The sequence below is a fragment of the Crinia signifera genome, chromosome 8 (genome assembly GCF_055691185.1).
Source record: "Crinia signifera chromosome 8, ASM5569118v1, whole genome shotgun sequence".
In the NCBI taxonomy this organism is placed as follows: Eukaryota; Metazoa; Chordata; class Amphibia; order Anura; family Myobatrachidae; genus Crinia; species Crinia signifera.
In genome coordinates this window covers 166,953,504-166,971,044 of record NC_139224.1, presented here as the reverse complement: position 1 = coordinate 166,971,044, position 17,541 = coordinate 166,953,504, and the positions used below count along the sequence as shown (strand labels likewise).

The following is a 17,541-nucleotide window of genomic DNA, read 5'->3' as shown; positions in this document are numbered from 1 at the left end:
AACAAAGTGACAAATGAAGGATGTAACATGTTCAATAAATCATTGCACTGCATGAAGTGTAACAGTTTTTATAAGCATTCAAAGTGGAAAAACATTCAAATTTCAAAAAGTGTACACAATATTGGCCACGACTGTAACTTAACTGAATGATGCAATTCTCGGTACTTGTTTCCTAGCACGGCGCCCGTCGGGGGTTGATCGCATGCCTTAAGTTAAGGTACTTAAGGCATGCGATCGACTCAATTTTCTGTCAATTACCAGCTTTAATTGCCGGTAAAGAGAAAATCGCGTTGATCGCGTCCATCGCGGGCCATTATAATGGCCCGCGATGCAACCGATGCGATCAACGCAATTTTCCCATAGAGAACAATGTTAAATGAGTTTTAAAGTTAAAATCGCGTTGATCGCGTCGGTCGCATGCCATTATAATGGCATGCGATGCGATCAACGCAATCAACGCGATTTTACATAGGGAACAATGGAAAAGGGTCAATATGGCCAATTTCTCATTGTATATGCCCCCTCATGGGTATTAAGTATGGTTAATGCCCCCCTATTGTTAACGCCACCCCACTATTGACGCCAGCACGAAGCGTGGCGAGTGCAGCAAGCATGCGAGGGGCGGCGGTACGCGTCCTCCGACCACCCCCACTATCCACGTCGGCATGGAGTTGATTTTATATAGTGTGGCGAGCGCAGCGAGCCCTGCGAGGGGACGTGTATACCTGTGAAGTTATGCGTGTCCGATCGCCATGCTTCGGGCTCGGAGGCTCGCTGCGCTCACCACACTAAAAAAGCTAAATACCGTATAAAGGACAAATACTATCTTAATAAATTATTATGTTGTAAAAGGGCCAATAAAGCAAAAAAAATTGCAATTAAATAAGGCATGGATAATATGCCAGTACATTTAAATGCACATATATTCTGCAGCGCTGTACAGAGACCATTATTACCAGTTAGTTATATTATATAGTGCACACATATTCCGCAGCGCTGTACAGAGAATATTATTACCAGTTATTTATATAGCGCACACATATTCCGCAGCGCTGTACAGAGACCATTATTACCAGTTAGTTATATTATATAGTGCACACATATTCCGCAGCGCTGTACAGAGAATATTATTACCAGTTATTTATATAGCGCCCACATATTCCGCAGCGCTGTACAGAAAATATTATTATCAGTTATATTATATAGTGCACACATATTCCGCAGCGCTTTACAGAGAATATTATTACCAGTTATTTATATAGCGCACACATATTTCGCAGCGCTTTACAGAGACCATTATTACCAGTTATATTATATAGTGCACACATATTCCGCAGCGCTGTACAGAGACTATTATTACCAGTTATATTAGTACAGAGACTATTATTACCAGTTATATTATATAGCGCACACATATTCCGCAGCGCTTTACAGAGTCCATTATTACCAGTTATATTATATAGCGCACGCATATTCCACAGCGCTGTACAGACACTATTATTACCAGTTATATAGTGCACACATATTCTACAGCGCTGTACAGTGAATATTATTACCAGTTATTTATATAGCGTGCACATATTCTGCACCGCTGTACAGAGAATATTATTACCAATTATCATATAATGCACACATATTCCGCAGCGCTGTACAGAGAATATTATTACCAGTTATAGTATATAGCGCACACATATTCCGCTGCGCTATACAGAGACTATTATTACCAGTTATTATATATCGCACACATATTCCGCAGCACTGTACAGAGACCATTATAACCAGTTATATTATATAGTGCACACATATTCCGCAGCACTGTACAGAGACCATTATAACCAGTTATATTATATAGTGCACACATATTCCGCAGCGCTGTATAGAGACTATTATTACCAGTTATATTATATAGTGCACACATATTCCGCAGCACTGTACAGAGACCATTATAACCAGTTATATTATATAGTGCACACATATTCCGCAGCGCTGTATAGAGATTATTATTACCAGTTATATTATATAGTGCACACATATTCCGCAGCACTGTACAGAGACCATAATAACCAGTTATATTATATAGTGCACAAAAACGAAACACACACACTGGCTGCAGCCTGGCAGGCAGTGCTTACATACCGGTGAATTGCTGCTGCAGGCCTGGTAGGTAGTGTAATTTGACTACACTTGATTTTGCTGTGCAACAGCCACTCATGGGGTTTGGCAGCTTCTTCCCTTCCTGCCCCAGCACAGGTTGCGCTTCTAATGTGCGCGGTGACATCATGACGTCACCAGGCACGTTTCACCTAGACACACAGTGACAGTCGGAGCAGAGTCAGTCTGTCAGTGTCACCTGACCTCTCCACTCCAGTGAGGAGATATCCTCCTCCCACTTCCAGGCCACAATGCCTGCCTGCCCTGCTGAATACGGCCCGCCTCCTCCCGTCCTCTGTCCTCTCTCTGAGCAGAGATGTCAAGTGCCCCACCTCCTCGAGTCCTCAGACTCTGTAGCAGTGTTTTAAAGATGTTTTAAATATAAAATTCAGATCCTCATTCAGATCCTGGCTCTCTCCAAGCGGCGCTAAACTCAGTGTGTCCACTGACATCCCCCCCCCCCCCCCCGATTTCCCTGTGACGAATATACTGGGGGCAGGCAGCACCCCCCGAGCGAACACACATATGTAAGGTTGCTCAGAGCAACCTTACATATATGCGTGCACCTTCAACATCTTTCGATGGTCGGCGACCATCGAAAGATGTGGGAGGGTCCCAGTGGCATGCGAATGGATGTTTATGTCAAACATCCATTCGCATGCTGTGTGAATGAACGATGAGAAACGCACACTGACACACAGACATGATCGCACACAGATACATAGACAGACACACGGATGCTGACACAGGCACCGCTAGGTGGGAGAGAGGTAGCTGCCAGGTAGTGGGATAGCGGAAGGAGGGGAGAGAGATGGGATGCTGTCACAATCCCGTCCGGAATCCCGACTGCCGAAATCCCGGCACTTTGTCCTTCTGTGGGTGTCCACGACACCCATAGTGGGAGAATAAATTAGTGTGCGGAGCATAGGGAGGCACCGGGCCTGCTGCGTGGCGAGCGCAGCGAGCCCGCAAGGGGGGGGGGGCAAACCACGTTCCCCCCCTTTTCGGGATTTAGACGGTCGGGATTCTGGCGTCGGGATTTCACACCAATCCCACACAGATACTGCAGTCGGTCTGAAAACAATGGGGTGGTGACAGCGGCGGATGGGCAGGTATGAGGTAGAGACCACGGGGGCGACAGTGATGGCTGGGTGGGAGAGAGGTAAGGTAGAGATCATGGCGGGGCAACAGCTGTTGTTAGGTGGGAGAGATGTAGAGACCACTGGGGGTAACAGCAGTGGCTGGGTGGGAGAGAGGTAGAGAGGGTGACAGTGATAGGAGAATGGAATTTGGGGTACAAAAGATAGCTGAAATATGCAATATATACAGTGTGTGTGTGATATATATATATATATATATATATATATATATATATATTACACACATGCATGTAAACACACAGACACTATATGTCTTTGGAAGAAAAAAAAAACACACACTTGTACTGTAGCTTACTTTTCTAGAAAACCAGGATGGTAAAGTGTTAAATCATTCTGGCTCTCCGTCTTCCGTGCAGCAGCAGCAGCATGTAGAGGGGAGGGCTAGTAATCCGAGTGCAAGGGGAAGTGTTCCGTGCTTAGTAGCAGGAACAGAAAGCAGCTGGGAGATGCTAACTTTTACTGCCAGCCTGTGCGGACGAGCAGGGGAGGCACTGCGGGGAAGGACAGATCAGCTTCCGGATTGAAATCTTATGCTTCCGGCGCTGCACTCATACACACTGTGGCAAGTGCAGCAGCCGGCCCGGCAACAGCAGGACAGCAGAGAGGATGCAGAGGGTGCCTCTCCTGCCCAGCGCCTCCATGGGTGAGTTGGCAGGGAGGCGCCAGTCAGAAGCTCAGAGCCCGCATCACTGACACTTGACAGCAGCCGGCTGTGTGACCAGCTGCTGTATATTTGTGCTCTGTGCTGCCCCTGCTGCCTGCAGCTATAAATTCGGCCTCACTACCATCGGCCTCCCGGGAAAGTTCCCGGTAGATATAATGGCCAATCCGCCCCTGCCCGCAGCCAAATATCTCATCTATCTATCTATCTATCTATCTATCTATCTATCTATCTATCTATCAATGTATTGTATGTGATAGCAAGGGCTACAGGCTGTGATCAATATTTATGGCAGCACGTAGAATCTGCTATTGTGATGCAAAGCACGGTACTCTTTACCTAGCACGGCGCCCACGATTTTTATCGTGGGCATCGCAGGTAAAAAAATTGCGGGCATCGCGGCCATTGAATGCACTAAAAATCGGGTGCGACGCGACCGACGCGATGCCCACGATTTCCCATAGGGAACAATGTTAAATTTCTCAATTGACACGATTTTTCCATAGGAAACAATGTTAAATGGCCCACAGAGGCCAAATAGCCACCCTGAAGTGTGAAAAGGCCCCCACAATTGGTAACGCCACCCCACGATCAACGTCAACCCGAAGCGTGGCGAGCGTAGCGAGCCCGCGAGGGGCGGCGGTACGCGTCCTATGACCTTTTCATACCCCCACTATCCACGTCGGCGTGGAGTTGAGAATAGAATAGTGTGGCGAGCGCAGCGAGCCACCGAGCCCGAAGCGTGGCGAGCGAAGCGGATACCTTCACAGGTAAACGCGTCCCTTCGCGGGCTTCACAGGTATCCGCGTCCCCTCGCGGGGCTCGCTGCGCTCGCCACGCTTCGGGCTCGGTGGCTCGCTGCGCTCGCCACACTATTCTATTCTGAACTCCACACCGACGTGGATAGTGGGGGTATGAAAAGGTTGTAGGACGCGTACCGCCGCCCCTCGCGGGCTCGCTGCGCTTGCCACGCTTCGGGTTCACGTTGATCGTGGGGTGGCGTTAACAATTGTGGGGGCCATTTCACACTTCAGGGTGGGTATTTGGCCTCTGTGGGCCATTTAACATTGTTTCCTATGGAAAAATCGGGTCAATTGAGGCATTGAACAGTAAAATCGGGTCAATTGAGAAATTTAACATTGTTTACTATGGGAAATCGCGGGCATCGCGTGGGTCGCGTCGCACCCGATTTTTTAGTGCATTCAATGCCCGCGATGACCACGATGGGCGCCGTGCTAGGTAAAGAGTACCCAAAGCACATGAGAATGTGCCTCGCATATCGACCACAGGAAAATTACATGCAATGTGTCACTTTTCATGCGAACCGTCGCACTAGTGGATGGCATAGGCAAATGCAGGGGTGGTTTCTGGTTGCCCAGAAACCCCTCCTCCTCTTGGCAACTGTCTTAAATTATGACAATAGCACTGGTATATGATCAGTATAGCTGCCACCGGGATACGGTCGTTTTAACGAATGACATTAGGTCGAATGTCATTTGGTCGACCCCACTAGTTTATGTCGAACTTCCGACTATGTCGACTGCCATTAGGTCGACTGGGGTTAGGTCGAATTGCTCTTTTTGGGGTTTTTTTGGTGCCGACATGTGCCGACAGGCGGTGGTTCATGCCCTACCATCCACTAGGGCGTGGAGGAGGTTATTAAAGCTGTGGCGAGCGAAGCGAGCCACCGTACCCGAAGCATCGCGAGCGAAGCGAGCGATGCGAGGGTCCGATTCACTATGTCAACAGTGTCCATGTCGACACTGTTGACATTTCGGCCAAAAAAAACCAAAAAGAGCAATTCGACCTAACCCCAGTCGACCTAATGGCAGTCGACATAGTCGGAAGTTCGACATAAACCCATGTCGACCTTTTTACACATTCGACCTAGTGGGGTCGACCAAATGACATTCGACCTAATGTCATTCGATAAAACGAACCGTATCCCTGCCACCACATCATGCAGTGTAAGAGACAGAGCAGAGCTGCTGCACATGCCCAGTGTACCAGCTTCTTCTACCACATTTACTGTATGTGTTGATCTGAGCCCTCAAACATTGCAATAGACCAGAGAGCAGCTGCCAGAAGGAAGAGACAGGAGCCTTATCATGAAGTGGGAGATTGTGAGTTAAGCTGTGTACACACACAATATATTGCTCAGTGTCTCCTCAGTGACCAGAGATGGCCGGGGGAGCCGCAGAGGGAATTAGCTGGTCGCAGGAGCAAGGTCCTGCGACCAGTGATCGTAAGGGGGCTAAAAACGAGAGTGTGCACCTGGCGATGTGACGGCAGCACTCCCCCAGGTGAGCGTCTAACAGCACTCCGCAAGCTGAGCGCGTGACGACGGCACTCCCCCGGCTGAGCGCGTGACGGCGGCACTCCCCCGGCTGAGCGCGTGACGGCGGCACTCCCCCGGCTGAGCGCGTGACGGCGGCACTCCCCCGGCTGAGCGCGTGACGGCGGCACTCCCCCGGCTGTGCGCGTGACGGCGGCACTCCCCCGGCTGAGCGCGTGACGGCGGCACTCCCCCGGCTGTGCGCGTGACGGCATCACTCCCCCGGCTGAGCGCGTGACGGCATCACTCCCCCGGCTGAGCGCGTGACGGCATCACTCCCCCGGCTGAGCACGTGACGGCCGCACTCCCCCGGCTGAGCGCGTGACGGCAGCACTCCCCCGGCTGTGCACGTGACGGCATCACTCCCCCGGCTGTGTGCGTGACGGCATCACTTCCCCGGCTGAGCGCGTGACGACGGCACTCCCCCGGCTGAGCGCGTGGAGGCGGCACTCCCCCGGCTGAGTATACAACAGATTCTATTATCTTTTAGAATGTGCTAATTAAGTAGTCTGATCGGTTGCTATGGGCAACATCCCATCTTCACTAGAACTCCTATAATAGAAAATGTACCGCTAGACTCTGCAGAAACCTTGACACATCTCCCCTATTGTTACATTGTAGCCAGAGCTGTAACTCTCCTGTTCCACCTTAAGAAGAGCAGCAGAGTCGGTGCTGCCGCGCATGCGCAGCGCGAGGGGAGCCGCTTGCGGGATGTGACAGACAGATGACAGGAAGAGGCGCCGCGGGGACGCGCGTAGTTAGGGGAAGGGGGCGGAGCCAGGCGGGAGCGAGCAAGACGGGAGACGGAGATAAGTTGCTGAGAACGAAGACACCGGAATAGCGGGCAGCAGGTACCGGGGAGCTGTCACAGGCCGGGGGGGCTCAGAGCACTGCTCGGGTACACACTGTCAGGGGTGGCAGAGAGACAGCAGGAGGACCGGAGAGAAGTTACACAGCATGGCGAGGGAGGAGGAGGAGAGGGTGAGGGGGTTGCGGGGTAGAAAGCGTGAGTGAGGGGGTAGAGTGAGTGGGGGGATTAGTAGGGAGTGGGGGGATTAGTAGGGAGTGGGGGTAGAGTGAGTGAGGGGGGTAGAGTGAGTGGGGGATTAGTAGGGAGTGAGGGGGTAGAGTGAGGGTTTTAGTAGGGAGTGGGGGTTAGAGTGAGTGGGGGTTAGAGTGAGTGGGGGGATTAGTAGGGAGTGAGGGGGTAGAGTGAGGGTTTTAGTAGGGAGTGGGGGTTAGTGAGTGAGGGGATTAGTAGGGAGTGCGGGGTTAGAGCGAGTAGAGTGGGAGTGGGGATTAGTAGGGAGTAGGGGGTTGAGTGAGAGGCCTAGTATGGACTGTGGGGTAGAGTGAGTGAGGGGCTTAGTGGAGGTGGGGGGGGGGGGGAGTGAGTGAGGGGTTTAGTGGGGGGATAGAGTAATTGAGGAGATTAGTGGGGGGTAGAGGGAGTGAGGGGAATAGTAGGGAGTGAGGGGAATAGTAAGTAGTGGGGGGTAGAGGGAGGGAGTGAGGGGTTTAGTAGGGTATGCAGAATAGAGAGTTGTACAGAGAGCAAGTGAGGGGTTTAGTCAGATATACTGTAGAATGACTTGGGTTGTACAGAGAGTGAGTGAGGGGTTTAGTAGGGTATGTTGGTAGAATAACTTGTGGTAGAGAGTGGTACAAACAGTGAGTGAGGGGTTTAGTGGGGAGTAGAGTGATTGAGGAGATTAGTGGGGGGTAGAGGAGTGAGGGGATTAGTAAGGAGTTGGAGGTAGTGAGGTTGGGTATGCTGATTAGAGAGTGGTACAGAGAGCGAGTGAGGGGTTTAGTAGGGTATGTTGGTAGAATAACTTGTGGTACAAACAGTGAGTGAGGGGTTTAGTAGAATATGCTTGTTGAATGAGTTGGGGGTAGAAAGTGGTACAGAGAGTGAATGAGGGGTTTTGTAGGGTATGCTGGTAGAGAGTACGTGAGGGGTAGAGCGTGGTATTGTGAGAGGTTTAGTAGGGTATACTAGTAGAATGAGTTGGGATAGAGAGTAATAAAAAGAGTGAGTGAGGGGTTTAGTAGGGTATCTGGGGGGGATAGTGGTGCAGAGAGTGAGTGGTTTAGTAGGGTATCTGGGGGGGATAGTGGTGCAGAGAGAGAGTGAGGGGTTTAGTAGGGTATATGCGGGGGATAGTGGTGCAGAGAGTGAGTGGTTTAGTAGGGTATCTGGGGGGGATAGTGGTGCAGAGAGAGAGTGAGGGGTTTAGTAGGGTATCTGGGGGCGATAGTGGTGCAGAGAGAGAGTGAGGGGTTTAGTAGGGTCTCTGGGGGGGATAGTGATGCAGAGAGTGAGGGGTTTAGTAGGGTATCTGGGGGGGGATAGTGGTGCAGAGAGAGAGAGTGAGGGGTTTAGTAGGGTATCTGGGAGGGATAGTGGTGCAGAGAGTGAGGGGTTTATTAGGGTATCTGGGGGGGATAGTGACGGGTTTAGTAGGGTATGCTGGTAGAATGAGTTGTGGTAGGGAGTGGTACAGAGAGCGAACGAGGGGTTTAGTAGGGTATGCTGGTAGAATGAGTTGTGGTAGGGAGTGGTACAGAGAGCGAACGAGGGGTTTTGTAGGGTATGCTGGTAGAATGAGTTGTGGTAGGGAGTGGTACAGAGAGCGAACGAGGGGTTTAGTAGGGTATGCTGGTAAAATGAGTTGTGGTAGGGAGTGGTACAGAGAGCGAACGAGGGGTTTAGTAGGGTATGCTGGTAGAATGAGTTGTGGTAGGGAGTGGTACAGAGAGCGAACGAGGGGTTTAGTAGGGTATGCTGGTAGAATGAGTTGTGGTAGGGAGTGGTACAGAGAGCGAACGAGGGGTTTTGTAGGGTATGCTGGTAGAATGAGTTGTGGTAGGGAGTGGTACAGAGAGCGAACGAGGGGTTTAGTAGGGTATGCTGGTAAAATGAGTTGTGGTAGGGAGTGGTACAGAGAGCGAACGAGGGGTTTAGTAGGGTATGCTGGTAGAATGAGTTGTGGTAGGGAGTGGTACAGAGAGCGAACGAGGGGTTTAGTAGGGTATGCTGGTAGAATGAGTTGTGGTAGGGAGTGGTACAGAGAGCGAACGAGGGGTTTTGTAGGGTATGCTGGTAGAATGAGTTGTGGTAGGGAGTGGTACAGAGAGCGAACGAGGGGTTTAGTAGGGTATGCTGGTAGAATGAGTTGTGGTAGGGAGTGGTACAGAGAGCGAACGAGGGGTTTTGTAGGGTATGCTGGTAGAATGAGTATTGGTACAAAAACAGTTTATTGATGGTGGGAGAATGAGGGGCAGATTTATTAAGCTTGGAGAAGAGATAAACTGGAGATAAAGCGGAGAAAATGTAAAAGGGGATAAAGCATCAGCCAATCAACTCCCAACTGTCTTTTTCAAACACAGCTGATTGGCTGGTGCTTTATCTCCTTTTACCTTTTCTCCACTTTATCTCCAGTTTATCTCTTCTCCAGGCTTAATAAATCTGCCCCAGAGTGAGGCGTTAAGTACGGTGAGTGGTTAAAGTGCCAGAGAAAACATTTTGTATAAGATGTAGAATGAATGCTTCCAGGAGTGTGTGTGTGTGTGTGTGTGTGTGTGTGTGTGTGTGTGTGTGTGTGTGTGTGTGTGTGGGGGGGGGGGGGGGGGGGGTTGTGGACTGTGAGGAGGGTCATGTTCCATTGAGAACATTTGTGAAGATCTGTGATCCAAATCTTTGAGTGATCGCGTCTTTGTCTAGTTTGGTCAAACCTGCGGCAATCTGATTTGCTCAGGCCCTGTCCTTCTGAGGAGAGGATGCTGTTGTGGTCAGGAGGTGATGCACCCTTGGGCTGGCCAATCAGATAGTTTGATGTTATAATTTGGTCACGGAGTTCAAATCATATTAGATTAATTAACACCCATGATGACATTGAATAAAAAGTCTAAAATAATGAAATAGTAGGAGGAGCCATAAACTTGAATTTACTATGAATGACAGCGCCACAGTTCTTGAACACAGGTCTAGACACTGGGGTTGCATTGTGGTCCGAGATGCCATTGATTAGCTGTTTTTTTATTTTTTTTGCTGGAAATGTTGCTTATGTGATAGTTACGTAACTTTTATGTTTAGAATTATTACTACTGTCCTGGCATTGTACTGTACACTCCATTTTCCTTTGCGTCGCTAACTTGATCTGATCTGAGCCGTACTGCACTGTATCATTGTCTGCTCGCCAGTCGGTTTTGCATAACCGTTTGCATAACCTATCTATTATTACCTCTTCGTCGTCAGGTGTTTACATTTATCAACGGCTAAAAGAGAAAATAAAAGCCTAGAATTAATTAGTTAAAAAGTTTCTGATTAATCAACACATTTCTATTTAATATTTTGTAGCAACTAACAAGCTAAAGGGGCCACAAGGAGATTTGCTGAACGTTCCTTCAGGGCCAGTTGGGCAGATGTATGAACTAGCGTTAAGTGCAGAAATGCACTGGGGGGGGGGTGTGTGTGTTATGCTTTCCCCAATGTATTACTAGCGCACCTAATGTGCGCTAGTGACAGCCCACCGAGTTATGCTTGGTGGAGCTGTCCCCTGCAGTCCCCCCCCCCCCTCCCGTGATTAGCGGCCGGGGTGATGTATTAACAGCTGCCTAAGCGTTAAATTGCCCCAGCCGCTTTCGCCAGCTCAGGGCTAGCGTTGTCCTATCCTCCACTGCGGGGACAACGCTAGCCCTGCTGTGGCTCTGGGCTGCTATGGAGATCTTGCGGTAATAGCGAGATCTCGCACATGCCCATTAGAGCTGGCCGGGGGGGAAAGGGAGAGTGCGCAGGGCCGTTGTTAACGATTGGGGGGGGGACTCACCATCCAACGAGCATTCTATCCAGTCCATTTGGAATAAGAACAGTAATCGGGTCAGCATTAGGGAGATGGGTATATTTTCATTTTGTGTCCATTGGGATAATATTGTTGTCTTTGCAACCGCTGCTATACGAGCCAGTAATCGTTTGGTTCCCTTGGGCATAGGTGGAGTTTGAGGTTCTATATAGTTCCAAAAAGCCCATGCCATTTTTATTGTAATGGGTATATTCAAGCTAGTATTAATATAATCCTGGACTATTTTGCCGTAAACGGCATTATAATACATTATAATACATCTCCCCCACACTGACCCTGCCTGGCGATGTAAGGGCATTTTCTAAAGGTGTGTACACGTGGCAAATATGGTTGGGGGGTGGGGGGGTGGGGTGGGTGCGCTGACCTGCTGCTCCATGGGGTACCGCCGGGGCAAGACCATTGCAGAGCTGGCAGTCTGTATGCACAGGGATATGGACTCGCACTGTGTGTACAGGGCTTAAGCGATCGAGTTAGTTGGGGGCCGCAAGGATGGTTTCTTAGATGACTGTCAGTATTTTGGACATAATCCTACTGCATGCTTTTGAGGAAATTGTTTTGCTGCTCAGTTACAGATATATAACTCTAGTAATCCCGCACGAAGCTTCGAAGGTTAGTAGATGTAGTTCCACTTGCTGCCAACAGACGGCAGTATAAGCCTGCTCAAAGCAAATGCTTCCAAAGCTAGTAGATGTAGTTTCACTCACTGCCAACAGATGGCAGTGTTTCGGAGCCTCCGGGCCACATGGACATTAGACGGATATGCTTTTTATAATAGGTTGAGCGATGATGCAGACAGATCAATCGTCATATTGGGGTACTGGAGCGCAGATGGCACTTTAATACCTTGTGATCAGCCACCAAAATGTCTGGCTTTTTACAGTTTGCAACCTTTGCACCGTTTCCTTGCTCCAATCTATAGCGTTCCCAGGAGCCGCGGAGCGCCCTAGTTTTCCGCGTGGATAATTGCTCCACCCAATAAGAATCTTTCTGTATTTAGTGTTTGCTTGAAGGACAAAAACAAAGTAATTTTTTTTAAATGGGATTTATTCTTTCCCAGATAGTTCTCCCCTTTGATGAATAACATAAGTATTTGGACTTGTTGATTTGAGTGCTGGGTTATATCCGGCACAGACTGGTTTATTAATCTGTACTCCCCTGGGGTTATTTGGTACAGGCAATTATCATAGGACACTATGCGACTTTGTGGCTAGTAGCCATTGGATGTGTTTTAATGAAACATGGGAGCGCATCCAACACAAAAACCGGTTCTGTTGTCAGACGGGTGGCGCTGTAGTGGTTTTGGGCTGTTGTTGTGCAGTATTGTGCGATTTGGTGAAATGGGGGTCTGAATTACAGATGTCTGTGGTCATTGGCCAACTAGACTGTGGGGCAACTTTTCACGCTTCGCCAAACACGTGTGTGTGTGTGTGTATATGGGTAATATAAACGTAAAAGAAGTTACATACAAACTGGCAATTACCCAAATCCTGTGCAGAAGTTACTGGGGGTGTGGAAGGAACAATTATTTTGAAACATTTTTACAAGACAATGGACTTGATTTGTAGTTACCTTTTTTATAGACCTTGTATATGAAATCTACATGTATACAAATCTGCCATAGGTCAGTATAGACGTGCCCAGCAGGGCCTGTGCTGCTTCTCAATGTAAATTTGATTATGCAAAATTGTGGGGCTAAATCTCCTGTAATAAGAGGGAGTTATTGTCTCCTGACCATTTATAACATTATGAAAACTGCCGCACCAACTTTATATATGGCGCTCGCCAGACTTCAGTACTATAGTTGAAGAATCCAAATTTATTTAATTTGTAGAGCTGACGTTTCAGTGCACTTAGGACCTTTCTCAAGGCAAAGTAACAACGTGTCAAGTAGTTAGGAACAGGAGGGTGATGTCACTGTCACACAGTTTCCATTAGATATGTTGAGCCCACACCAACATTGTACTTGCTAATACAATGCTGACTGCCATGAAAGTTTGCTTGCCCTCGCAGAAAGTTTAGTTGCTATTGGAAACTGTCACAGTTATGCAGTCTTATGGCGGTCTGTCTCTGATACAGGCCCCCTTTCTGTGTTACCTTCTCTGCAGCTGTAGCTGCTGCAACCATGCGGCACTCAGTGCAGCAGTGATATAGAAGGGAAGAGACAGGACCACTGTCCTTTTCTTAAGCTGTGTACACACGGTACACTTATCGCTGGCAATATGGTCGCTAAGCGACCATATTGCCAGCGATTTGGAGTGTGCACCGGCCATAAATCTCCGGGTGCGCGCTCCAGATTTCAGCCCCCTAATGGAGCATGCTCCTCTGACCAGCGACTTTCCCTGGCTCTTCTCCCGGCAGTGTGACATCAGCTACCATCTCTGTTCGCAGATGAAAATGGGACACTGAGCAATATGATTCCTGTGCAATATATTGCCAGCGATCATATTGCCCCGTGTGTACGCACCTTAACAATGAATTGTGCAATGTTCTATTTTCACTGCCACAGCCATTGCATAGTGGGATGTCACTGCCATTGTGTCTAGGTAGTAGTGTGTTGTCACTGCCATAGACATGTTGCATTAGTAGTAGTGTGATGTCACTGCCATAGACATGGTGCATAGGTAGTTGTGTGATGTCACTGCCATAGCCATTGTGCCTAGTTTGTAGTGTGATGTCACTGCCACAGCCATTGTGTCTAGGTGGTAGTGTAATGTCACTGCTACAGCCATGTTGCCTAGGTGATGCCACTGCCACAGCCATGTTGCATGGGTAGTAGTGTGATGTCACTGCTATAGCCATGGGGCCTAGGTAGTAGTGTGTTGTCACTGCCACAGCCATGTTGCATGGGTAGTAGTGTGATGTCACTGCTATAGCCATGGGGCCTAGGTAGTAGCGTGATGTCACTGCCAGGTGCCCACTCCTCACTAAGGCCCTTATTCTGATCTAGGCGGTACGGCCCGCGTGCGGCCGTACCGCCGATGTTTTCACTCTGCACATGCGCAGAGGTCACTCTGCGCATGTGCAGGCGAAATCGCCGCACAAAAATTTTATACGCCGCAAAGGGGGCGTATAGGGGCGTGAGGGGCTTAATAGCCTCATTTCCCTAAGCATACGCCCCGCGTTTCATGGGCGTTCCCATGCAAACGCGGGGCGTATGCATGGTAATGAGGCTATGACGCCAGTGATGGGGGCGGCAAGCTGACATCGCCGGATGTCAGCTCGCCGCCCCCATACAAGCTTTCACACGGACGATTGTCCGTGTGGTCTAAGCTTGCGTGAGCGGGTGGAGCGTGCGGCCCTGCCTTCGATGGTCGCCGACCATCGAATGCAGGGGGCAGCTCCCACCATGGTGGAGGCGTACGCCCCACCATTTTCATGCGGATCGCCAGCCGTCCGCGTACGGACGGCCGTGCCGATCCGTCTTGTAGGCGGGGATTGGTTTGTGCGGCCGGAGCAACGTATGCGGCTCCGGCCGCACAGATCAGAATAAGGGCCTAAAATAGCTATTTTTGTTTGTAGCTTATAGAAAGCCAGAATACTGCTGCAGGGACCGTCAGACTCCAGCTGGGGTCAAATCATAAAACTCACATATTGGGGGAAATATAAACTTTCGGACATTATTTAACAATGGAAATATTCTTGGTATCGGCTGTGATTGCCATGTTTACTGGGAAACAATATAACTGGGTGCCTTATCTATTATGCAGCTGCTGTTCTTTGTTTGCACACCAGCCAGGTGCTGACGGTGTACGCAGCCTCCTGCTCCTAGTGGATGGTGTTGCTGCAATTAATACATTGGATGGAGCCGGCTGCGGGGCCTACACATGGGGAGATGCTAGATCGCTCAGCACACAGCACTGCGTAGTGATGTGCCGCTGAACGATCTATCAGGTACAGTGTTCCCAGGCAATTATGCTGGATATATATCTCTATCGCTTTGGCCCCTACACATCTTGTGAGATCGCTTAGAAAATACGCCTAATTTGCTACATGTGTAGCCCCCATAACACTGGATTACATATGAACTGTTCTAGGTGACTATTCCAAAACCTGGAGCTGGTGTGAAGATGGTCCCCAAGCAGGGGAGAAGTCCTTATGATTCCGGGCTCCAGAAACAGGTTTGGTGCTCTGCTTCCGTAGAAAGGGATTCTGTGCAGTAGGCAGTGGGGGCAGCAGGGGTCAGTGGAGTGGCAGTGGGCAGCGGAGCGGCAGTAGGCAGTTTGGTCAGTGGAGCGGTGGTGGGTAGCGGGGGGTCAGAGGAGCAGCAGGGCTCAGTGGAGCGGCGGTGAGTAGCGGTGAGCAGCAGGGGTCAGTGGAGCGGTGGTGAGTAGCAGGGGTCAGTGTAACTGCTCTTCATCTGAAATCTTCTGTTCCCCGCCTTGAAGCCTGGCTGTTCTCATGGAGCCATTTGGAACTTACATTGTGCTTGATTTTGTCACCTGTTCAATGTAGTAGAGTTCTGATTTGTATCACACACAGGAGCAAGAAGTGTCCCAAGCCTTGTACACAAAGTAGCAAAGTCTTTGTTTTGACTTTGCAGCTTTGTTTAACAACAGTGCCAGCGTCATGCCAGTCACGTCAGTGCCAGCATAGTGATTCATCCATGTGTTACCAAACACTACATTGGTCTCTGCAATAAGTCACGTAGCAGGGAAATAGAGAATCTACACTGAATCCAGAGATGGCAGGACGGAGGCCCAGGCAATCTGTGCCTCTCCGCATGTCCCTAATAACAACACTGGCAGGGCATGCTGGGACTTGTAGTTTAACAACCGCTAGGTAGTCCCAGGTTGGGCAGGCCTGGTGTCTCCATCATGTAATGCAATGTTGTGGTCTAGTTTACTGATGTTTGTGGAGAACCGAGGTCTCTTCCGAGCACATTGTAGTGGTAGTGCCACCTGGATCATTAGTGGCCCATGTAACAAAACATATTTGTGCTTAGCTACATATTCACTATTGGCTGCGATCCCTCCATTGCCACACGCAGCCACATTCCCAGTAAGTTGTTTTTTTTTTAATGGGGAATGCACTGTTGCCTGATTTACCAATATCCGAGATGAGCAGCACCTATGGTTGTATGGTGGTAGCCTATGGGCTACTTGGCACAATGCCAGCCAGGCAGCCTTCCCCGGAAGTGGTTGCTGTGCAGCACAGTATAGCTGACTACACATGTACAGCGCCCCCCCCCCCCCCCTGCAGCTGGCACATTAAATAACATGTTTTCCAGATTGCAGGGATTAATGTACGCAGTATCCTCAGAGTACAACGCACCAAACAACAACTTGGGGGTAAGAGTACGCAAGCGCATTGTAAGCTGCAGAGGAGAGGTGATGTTACCCAACGGGCGATGGGCAACATCACTTCTTTTCAGTTTAGAAGCTTTAGTAAATATACCCTGTATTGTTTCAATGTAAAATTAAGCTCAAATATGTCCTATTCGTGGGCAGTGAGGTACCCTGCATACATTGGTGGGCGGTGGGGTACCCTGCGTACATTGGTGGGCGGTGGGGTAGCCTGCGTACATTGGTGGGCGGTGGGGTAGCCTGCGTACATTGGTGGGCGGTGGGGTAGCCTGCGTACATTGGTGGGCGGTGGGGTAGCCTGCGTACATTGGTGGGCGGTGGGGTAGCCTGCGTACATTGGTGGGCGGTGGGGTAGCCTGCGTACATTGGTGGGCGGTGGGGTAGCCTGCATACCGTGGGCCAGTATAGTAATACATTGGTGGGCAGGGGGGGCCATAATCACACATTGGTGGGGCAGGGTGTGGGCGGTGGGGGTAGCCTTCATACCTTATTTTTGCCGCAGAGCTACATACATGTGTCTCGTCAGCTTCTTTCAGGATGAGTGTGTCCAGGAAAAGATGTCAAAACACCACAGATTGCGCCTCGCTTTTACAATCCGATAACTATTATGTGCAGCACATCCTATCTTGGGATGCGAGATTCTACCAACGTGCCCGTGCATCGTGTCGGTTGACACATGCGATTGCATACAATTTGTCGCTGTTTTTTAACAAATTGTATGATTGTACTGGGATGCGGTCATTTGGTCTACAGCATGATGTTCGACAGTCATTAGGCCAGCATGGGTCTAGGCCGGCATAGGAAAATGTCGACATGGTTGTAGGTCAAAGGTCGTTAGTTTGACGGGTCATTAGTTCGACAATGTCTAGGTCGACAGTCAAAAGGTCGACATGGGTTTTTCACTGTTTTTTGAGCCGACATGTGCTGACAGGCGGTATTTCATGCCCTACCATCCACTAGGGCAGGGCTGGGCAACACCGGCCCTTCAGATGTTGATGAACTACACATCCCAGCATGCCTTGCATCAATTTCAGCATGGCCACATAGCAAAACTAATGCAAAGCAT

The 17,541-nt window shown here is 49.6% G+C and overlaps 1 protein-coding gene across 4 annotated transcripts in view; it reads left to right on the top strand.

Moving 5' to 3' along the window:
- JAK1 (Janus kinase 1) overlaps window positions 1-17,541 on the top strand; it is a 100,245-nt gene that overhangs the window by 10,693 nt on the left and 72,011 nt on the right. For 2 of the 4 annotated variants that reach the window (XR_014454534.1, XM_083157688.1), the window contains exon 1: window positions 7,003-7,158. The exons of 1 other annotated variant lie outside the window; for it this stretch is intronic. The gene's annotated coding sequence lies outside the window, so the exon portion shown is untranslated. Of the gene's footprint in view, window positions 1-3,801; window positions 3,955-7,002; window positions 7,159-17,541 lie in introns of those variants that run through there. One more of the 4 variants, XM_083157689.1, reaches the window with a different exon arrangement.